Source organism: Egretta garzetta, unplaced genomic scaffold (assembly GCF_000687185.1).
Source record: "Egretta garzetta isolate BGI_Z169 unplaced genomic scaffold, ASM68718v1 scaffold332, whole genome shotgun sequence".
NCBI classification, from domain to species: domain Eukaryota; kingdom Metazoa; phylum Chordata; class Aves; order Pelecaniformes; family Ardeidae; genus Egretta; species Egretta garzetta.
Window position 1 is genome coordinate 353,321 of NW_009258879.1, and position 8,917 is coordinate 362,237.

General features: G+C 45.1%; 1 protein-coding gene and 1 long non-coding RNA gene across 8 annotated transcripts in view; both read left to right on the plus strand.

Moving 5' to 3' along the window:
* Window positions 1-8,917, plus strand: part of TMCC1 (transmembrane and coiled-coil domain family 1) — a 109,559-nt gene that overhangs the window by 46,174 nt on the left and 54,468 nt on the right. The gene's annotated exons all lie outside the window — the stretch shown is intronic.
* Window positions 3,138-7,789, plus strand: LOC118451773. Its single transcript, XR_004841327.1, has 2 exons — window positions 3,138-3,208; window positions 3,640-7,789. It is a non-coding gene; the product is annotated as an uncharacterized LOC118451773 (long non-coding RNA).

Sequence of the window (8,917 nt, forward strand, 5' to 3'; positions counted from 1 at the left end):
CAGCGCTGCTGCTAACGCGGCGTTTAAGAACAAAGGAGTTGCTGTGAACAGGTTTGGCTGTACAGTAATTACAAGTGTTCTAATTCATTTCAAGAAGCTGCTCTAGAGGAGAGAGTAGCTAATCCATGTGGTCTTGCACTTTTGTCACCGAATCAACTTAATGCGTGTAGCTTGAAAAACATTTGGAAAAATCAGTCCATGGATAAAAGCGGGGCTGTGTAGCACATACAGGTGAGGACGCTGCTATACAGAGCTGCCAGCACGGCCCCGTTCTTGCACCTAACCATTCCCGTGGAGCAGACTTGGCTCTGGATATAGGAATTACAGTATTAATTAGCCACTTAAATGCGAGGCTGAATTTTCACTTTGCATTTATGCTTCCCCCTGCCCCGCGTGTGTGTTTGTAAAGGTTTTAAAATGCATTCATCACAATTTTAAAATGCCATTATCAGCATTTAAAATAGGTCAGAATTCACATCCTGCAGACTGTCTTGAGAAAAGCTATGGCTTTGCAGTAAGTTGGTGTCTTTCTTAATTATTTGTGATTTTTTTGAGTATCTCCTCATCTTAAAGAAACTGATGTGGCCATTTCAAGGGGGTGTGGAAAAGTGAAACTTGCATCTTTTAACGGTTTACCTTGTTCCATGTTCGCAAGCAGGAGTCTCCACAGGCGCTACAGAGTTTAATCATCCCCTCAGAAGAGACTTGGTCTGGTTAGGAATGAACTTCCTATCTAAGCTCTGTTTATATGGGGCAGCCAAAATAGCTTCAAATGAATTTCTTTGGGAATTCCATTTTAATTCTTGTTTAGCGAGGCGGGCAGGGGGAGTTGGAAGAATGTTTACGCTGATTTTTTACTACAGGAGAACTGTTTCAGATTTGTTTTTCTAGCTCTCCATTCTTGTGTTGTCTGACACAACTGTGTCTTGCACTGAATTGGCTCTGGTGGTGGCAAGCCTGCTTTAACCAGTTGTCTGGCCTTGATGGCTTCTTAACTTCTTTGTTTCAATTGCAAAAGACGCACAACTTTCACAGTGTGATGAACCGAAGGAAACGAGAGAGCTTGGTCTGTAATGACCAAAATAAAAAGTGTAGTTGCAGGAAGGAACAATCAAACCGGATTGCGTTGATCTGGGTTTGGATGTAGGGTGAGAACGTCATCTCCCTGCCTGCTCGCCGCTCTTTAGGATGGGACTGGGAAGTCCCTTTGTGTTTGAGTCCTTGGGGCGGGGGGAGGGGGCACCGAATGGGGTTATAAAGCACTCTGGTATCTACTGGAGGGAAACTATAGAAAAGACAAGGAATTTTGCTACTACATTTATCAGCCAGAACATGATGACTGCCAGACTGTATAAAATAAAGCAGTATTTTATTAACATTTCTTGTACAAAAATCTCGGTTCTTTCATGGTTGCTGACTTAGACTTCAAAGTTGGCAAAGGTCTATGTAGGACCTGGAGCACCTGCTCCCAGGGTGTGTTCGCTTCTTGACATTATTCAGTGGAGTGCCTGCGTTACGCATCTGCAAGGTCAAAATTCCAGTTTCTAACCGTGTCTAATGGCGGAGGCTTCAAACAGAATGTGACTGTGCAGATTTGAGAGCTACAAACTGAAAAATGCTGTCACCAGTGCATATAAACATGAGCAAAGAAAACATAGGACTTTGTGCAGGAAGGAAAGACACGGCTTCGTGTACAGGGTTTACCCCCAAATGTCCGCCTGCCCTTTCCAACAGGGCTATTTGCACTGCAGCCGATCCTTCAAGCTCTCCCAGTCGCTGTCTTCCTTCTGTGGATGGGGTTAATGCCTTTCTCTTATTTACATCATGCCTGTCAAATTTTGAGTTGCTGTCTTGGGGAGAGCTGTATAAGCACTTAGCTGATAGTAACTTAGGAAACGTTTGCATTTGGTAACCCACTTGTATCGGGACTTTCAGAAAGTTTTACACAGACTTATTTACCTTCAAGTGTTACTTCTTACTCTGCCTATCCCAAATCAGTATTTAGTGTTTGTGGGTTACTGCTTGGAGGCTGTGTTAGTTTGCCAACTTAAATGTGTGTAACTATTAAAAGTTTGAGTCATAAATTACTGTGCCTTTGCTGTTAAGACTTAAATGCAAAACACTTGATGGCTTTTGGGTTGGTTCAACAAATGACTTCCCCAGACCAAACTCCAACTGTTCACTTTGTCTGTCAGTCCCCCCATCCCCCTGCCCCTTTCTGCCTCCTCCTCCCGAAGTATCCAAAGTGTTTTGGGTTGAATTGCTCTCCATCTTGCCCTGCTTTGAAATCCTTGGAGGGCCTGTGATTACTGTCACCCCAGGCTTCAAGAAGTGCTGTGCTATGTTTAGTTGGGGAATCCCCTCACTCTTGGAAGTGACAGTACAAAACTGTATCCAGCTTTCACTCAGCTTGACTTTGTCCAGGTGCTTTAGCTGGGTTTATGGAAGGAAAATAACAGAGATAAATGGAGCTGCATTTGAGGAAGTTTCTCTAAGTTAAAACATATACCCTTTCCTTTAAGGGTCCTCTTCTCCCAGAAGAGATTCAGCTGAGCCAAACAGTGCTTTCATATGTGGCTCAAGTTTTGACTGGTAAAGGCCACGTTCGATTTAAAGAAAGAAAAAGCCAAAAAGAAGTAGTTTTTTATGAACCGTGATGGTACTGAGTTTGTTTAACCAGCACGCTAAACATTTCAGACTCCACTGTTTTGCTCTTAAATACCACATGGGTTTCTTAGCGTCTGAACTGCCTCTGCGTTGTCACTGCTGTGGATTGAGTTTATTTTGGGGAGAGGAACTTCAGTGGATTATGCTGAAATAGCCTTGGAATACTTTAACGTGAGCTCCAAGGGGTTCCTGCCGGAGGAAGGCGCTAAGGCTGCGGCGGGCGCAGGGGCTGTTGTGCTGCCGGCAGCCTGCGCTGCTCCCCGGTACAGGCAGGGTTCCCACCCGCAGAGCCGCCTCTGTCCCGAGGAGAGAAGGTCCCTAAAGGAGCTTGTAATGCGAAATAAAATTGCTTTGTCCCCTCTGGTCAGTAAAACACTTACCCAGGAAGTTGGAAGGAGAGTGACAGGATACTTCTGAGCTCCAGGGCCCATCGTCGTGCGATGCTTCGCGTCTATCAGTGTTCTATGAGGAGAAGCTGTGTTTATTGATAAGATCCACTACTTGGAGGTGCTCAGCTCTTCAGAATTTTTTCTTATCTGGAGTAAGCTCATTTTTACAGCAGCGTGTTTTATTGGATAAACCCTTGCCAAATGTCCAGGAACAGCAGGCTGTGCTAGCCACTTTTATCAGGGCAGAGGTCTCCTAAAACTCAATATTCAAAGGAGAATTCATGTTTAGCAAAGCTATGGTGATGATTCCGCTTTTATAGCTAAAATGGTCAAAAGGTGGATGCCTCTGTTTGGCCTACTTGATTTTTATGATATATAGTATCAAAAATCCTAGCTATGTTCAGAGTGCATCTCCTCACTATTAAAATACATTAAATAATAGCTCTCATGGAGTTCTCAATAAAACCCTTCATAGAGCTGCTACCTAATACAGCTTGGCTGCAGTTAATAGTGGGGGAGAGTGAGAAGCAAGAGGAGCATTTGGAAATCTGATGCATTTCAACTCTATTCTCACATGTAACAGAGCAGCACACAGTTTTCCCACGGCGCTTCAAATTCTGCACTGCTCGCAGCGTTAAAGCAACATCTGCAGCGTGGCTGAGCGGAGCTGGCTGGCTGGTGCGGTCTGTTGGGACCTTTGAGGGGTAGAAGGACACATAAGTACCACATCCGTTGCTCAATGGCAGATTACCTTTAGATTACCTTTAGATTACCTTTAGATTACCTTTAGATTACCTTTTTCCCGTGGTAGGTGTGCTGCAGCTTGAAGCAACTTGCTGTTTGGGGAACCGATGGGAGGTCGCTCACCTTCACAGCCGTCTCTCTGGCGTGCTGCAAGCCTGTCCCTGGCACACCTCGCCGTAACTCATGCCGTGCGCTGCCTCGGGTCAAGCAGGGGACTAGCTTGTCGCTGTCTGTACGGGCAGTTACGCAGACGTTTCCAGGTGCTCCTAATGGAAAGGCAGGTTTGCTTGTGTTGGCCGTTCTGAGTGCCCTGCTGTGGACGAGCTACCTGGAGCATCTCAATGCGTTACCCCTCATGTTATTTAGTTTTGAATCTGTTCCTGCCTGGATACTTTGTCAGGTTTGCTGGGCAAAAGGCTTGTCTCGACAAAGCTGGGAGGTGGTGGGATGCAAACAGGTCTCCAAGAGTTGCTGGCCATGCTGGTATTGAATGAGTACTGGCAGTGATTAGGAATACCAGGAATTTTTCTAGGCAAGATGCGCTCCTCAAGAAGGGAATGAGCTTCCACTGCATCATCTTGCTTGTAGGAACGTGTGGGGAAATGTTGCAGAGCTATCACCATATTACAAAAGGAAAATGAGCTTCTGGCACTCTGTTTTAAGAAGTGGGAGTAACGGATTTCATGAGGAGCTTGTCCTGTCTCAGCGTAACATGAATGCCATGACAGTGCAGAAGTAAAATAGACTTGAAGCCTCTTCCCACACTGGTAGCAGGGTTTGTGAGCCTGCACCTGCAGAGACACTAGAGGTAGGGCTAGGGACTGCTCTCCATGAAAAAAGCATTACTAGCAGTCCAAAGAATTACCTGTATATGTGCCAGCTGGGGGCCTGGTGAACTGCATGTGATGGCTTATTTCCAAATAGTCTTATGATGTTAAAGGATGTAAACACAGACTACAGATGGAATGCAGCTTACATAAATGCATCTTTCCTTTTAATAATGAAATTCCACAGCTCGTGGCAGTTTGCTTTGCAGAACATCATCATACTTTGTAATGGGTGCTTACGGAGGGCTGGGTAGCAATAACAATTGGAATTTCCTACCAGCAGTGATCAAAGGAAGCATTACAAGTGTTGGCATCCTAACGCTGAATTAGTTACCTTCAGGGGTCCTTTGTAGAGATTGGGGCTTGTGCAGTATTTGCCCCTCTCCCCTCAATTCCCTGGGATAAACCATCTGGCTTCTTCCTTGGCCAGTGTTGCTTCAGAGGCAGAGAAGAGTTTGCTCTCATTTTGCAAATTTTTCCATTATGGGTGTGACAGTCAATGATACAAATGCCTGTGTAAACTAGGTCCTTTTCAGAAGGGCCTTTACGGTGGAGGAAGGCCTCAGAAGTCTATGGGAAATGAAATAGCAGGAGCAAGAGAACTTGAGTGATTCCAACATTCACGTGACATCCTGTTTGGGACTCCCTGTCTTGACAATGGTGCAACAACAATCTCCAAAATAATTCTCATCAGAGATAAATTGTAAACACTTGCGTTTGGTGAGCAAAGAAACGGACAGTAGAGATTTCATTTAGAGGAGTTTGGTTGTTCAGAGATGGGATTTGCCTGGTCTGCCGGTGAGATCTGCTCAGTTTTCCCGAAGGCATCCTTTGGAGGAGGCTATGTCTGCTGTGAGTCGAGAGTTGCAGTCTTGCTCCTACCAGACCATAATGCATCTTGATACACTTCTATGATGAGCACCTGATTTGAATAATAAAAGTTCTAGATTATCTTTTCACACCATGAATTTAATATTTGCGATTATATTTAAGATAAAATGACAGCTAGTAGGGCGCCTCCATGAGTTACCTCTCCATTGAACTGACTTCTGCCTTTGCGGCTGTTATTCCAGCTTCCCTCAAGGTAAGCACAGTCTATGTTTCAAGAAGAGAAGGATGCTCAGCACGGTGTGGTTTTGACGATAGACTTTTCCCCCCCACCCTTGCCTTGGCCTCGTGTGCCTGGCGCCTTGGGTTATAAAGAGCCCACCATTGCGCGGTCCATTTCCCACCCCTGCCCACACCCTGCGACTGGTAGGGCTGGTGCCCCCCGCTTGTCGGCGCAGCTTGGCTTCGCTCCCTCCAGGCTCCGGCCACGGGTGCTGCTCTGCAGCCTCCCCGGGCCGGGCTCTTTCTTGACAAGTGTCCGCACTTTTGCAGGGGGTGGTTTGGTGTTTTGAAGTTTGGTTTGCTGGGATACTAAGGGATGACAGAACGGACTTTTCCCCTGGCCTCTGTAGCCGTCACTCTCATCCCCTCAGCCCTCTGGGGTTCGTAAGAACACAGGACACTTTCTCTTCCCATCAGCTGTAGTTACTGGATGACCTGTTGTTTCATGGGAAAATTCACAGCCCCACAGTGTGTTAGCTCTTTAATTAAAGAGCAGAGGACAGGAGTGTTCCATGGTGATTACCAATTAGCAGAACCTTGCAAGTGAAGTTTCTTGTCTGCTCTTTGTTTATTATTTTAAAATGTGGCTTCATGTCTTTTGTGTCTTACAAAATGCTTGTTTTTTCCAGCCCCGATTTAGGTGTTAACAATAAGTAAAATACTAACCTCAGTGCTGCATCCTTGCAGTCTGACCCTTCTTGTGTTTGGATTGAATCTTTCCGTCCCATCCTTAAACAGGTCTTCCAGGTTCTAAAACCATTCTCCCTGCAAAATTCACAAGAGGAAATAGGGGTCAATCCAGTCAAATAACTTGGTCCATACTGATATTAAGTAGATTTTAAATCAATGGAAGTTTCTGTTGGTGTGCAGTCAGTGATGTCGTATGTGCAGTTCAGGCTGCTCTGGAGGCGGTTTGTCAGAATAGCCCATCTTTTCAAGACAGAAATTAATTTGTTTGAAAACATCGTCCAAGTTCCAGGAGACTTTGATAGACATTGACAGGAAAACTAAAGGAGCAAGGCCTGGGTTTTGTTTTGGTTTTTTTTTTAAACTTAAGATGCAGTTTGGATACCACTGAGATCAACGGGTATCTGAATAGGGAATTCAACTTGGAAAACATTCGCTCCTTGAGCTGTGAGCTCTGAGGCTGTTTGAAATAGGAAAAATGGCGAAGGAGATGAAGCAGGGTTCTAATCCATCAGAGAATTGCTTTACAAGAGAAAATTGTGTTTAGATTTGAAATCAGAGTAATAAAATGTTTCCTCAACACGTTATGAGTGCTGTCATTTGACTCTTCAGGGCCTTCAAAGGGCCCGTACTTGGCACGAATGGAGGCCAAGGGGAATGCAAACTGAAGTTTTGCTACAAGGGTTTTATTTGTGGTTTCTTTCTTGAGTGCTGTTGGTAAACACTCAACTACAGAAAAGTCTTTTCTCTGTGTTACCTGCGTACGTCGTGCATCGTACTTGACGCTCAGAAGCCTACGAGCACTGATGTTGCATTTGGAAAAGTCCATGACTAGTCGAAGTTCCAATTCTAGAATCACCAACTACTCCCAAAGAAAATGAGATTTGAAGGGGTGCTTACAGACGCATAGCACGGCCTCTGTGCAGGCACTGTTTTTGCTTCCTCAGGCATGTCTGCCTCGGGGTGCACTGAAACCCACTGCCCACACCATCTATGTGGAAGGACCCAGGGGCCTGTTGGTGGGGAACAAAAGCTTACAGGGGAAAGAAATATTTCTGTCATCAGAAATAAATTATTTCAGCCTGGTCACATTGGCAGCAGGACGATGGCAGAGGAAATGGAGAGCTCCAAGTTGGTGTGGAGGAGGTGTTTCACTGGAGGCCGGACTGTGAAGCACGTGAAATATTAGTGCAGAATTGTTGCCCACAGGTCTTCAGGATTTGGGACTGCTGTTTTGTAATGGGACTAAAGTTTCTAACAGTTTTCTCTGTTTAAATAAGCTTTTAGCTGGTGTGCGTGTGTTCCTTAAGTGAAATGTAGGTTGCCTTTCTCTTACGCTAAAGACCACTCCCACCACCCCAAAAAGAACAAAAAAGAGGAGAGGTGTTCCTCTGCTTTTTATGCACAGAGCATTAATTTCATAGAACCATAGAATCATTTGGTTGGAAAAGACCTTTAAGATCATAGAGTCCAGCCATACCTGTCCGCCACTAAACCCTGTCCCTCAGCACCGCCCCTGCCTGGCTGTTAAATCCCCCCAGGGCTGGGGACTCGACCCCTTCCCTGGGCAGCCCCTTCCAGTGCCTGACAGCCCCAAGGGGAAGGAATTGTTCCCCATGGCCAACCTCACCCTGCCCTGGCACAACTTAAGGCCGTTGCCCCTCGTCCCAGCGCCCGTTCCCTGGGAGCAGAGACCAACGCCCACCATTGCAGGAGGAGCTGGACATATCTTGGGATCAGGCCCATTAATTTAAAAAATAATAGTGTATCGCAGAGGCATGGAGACTGAGTCCTGGAATCAAGTAGGGAAATTATGTCTTAGTCATAGTTATTATGTGGTAGGATAAAGTGCTATAAATTTAAATACTTGTCAGATTTGGAGCTATTCTCGCATTTGTTTAGTGCTTTCAATATTAATGTTCTGAATAAAATAGTTGCTTAATTAAGGTAATGTATTGGCAATACTCCGATAACTTGATCCGTTCCATCCTTCAGCCTTTTCATTGTGTTACGTATGAGTTCATCTAATTTAGAATTTAATATTTTTTTTTTCCCTAAAATGCTGTTTAATACCAGCTACAGAAGTTCAGGGTTATGCTGTAGACTCCATACATTATGTAAAATTATCCTTTTTGTACCATAATGGAGCTGAAGAGAACAGCATCTGTACACAGACTGCCAGAAATAAATGGTTGCATAAAATAGATCTTAAGCACTCAAAATGAGACATTTCAAAAATTAGGTAGTTCACTGAACAGGTAGAAAATGTTGTGGATTATCCAAACCATTTAGCTAATCAGTAGCGAGGAAGGAATTTCTCACTCGGCAAACAAGTCTTTGTGCGTGTTCTTTCACCGGAGTCTTCCTTTGGAGCGAGGGAGGTGTCCCAGCCTAGGGCGCCGCTGGTGCCGCAGTGAAAGTCTCCATCTCCCGATTCCTGCCGTACCAAGGGGATACAGCTCGACTTGAACACAAGGTTTGTTCTGCGATAGA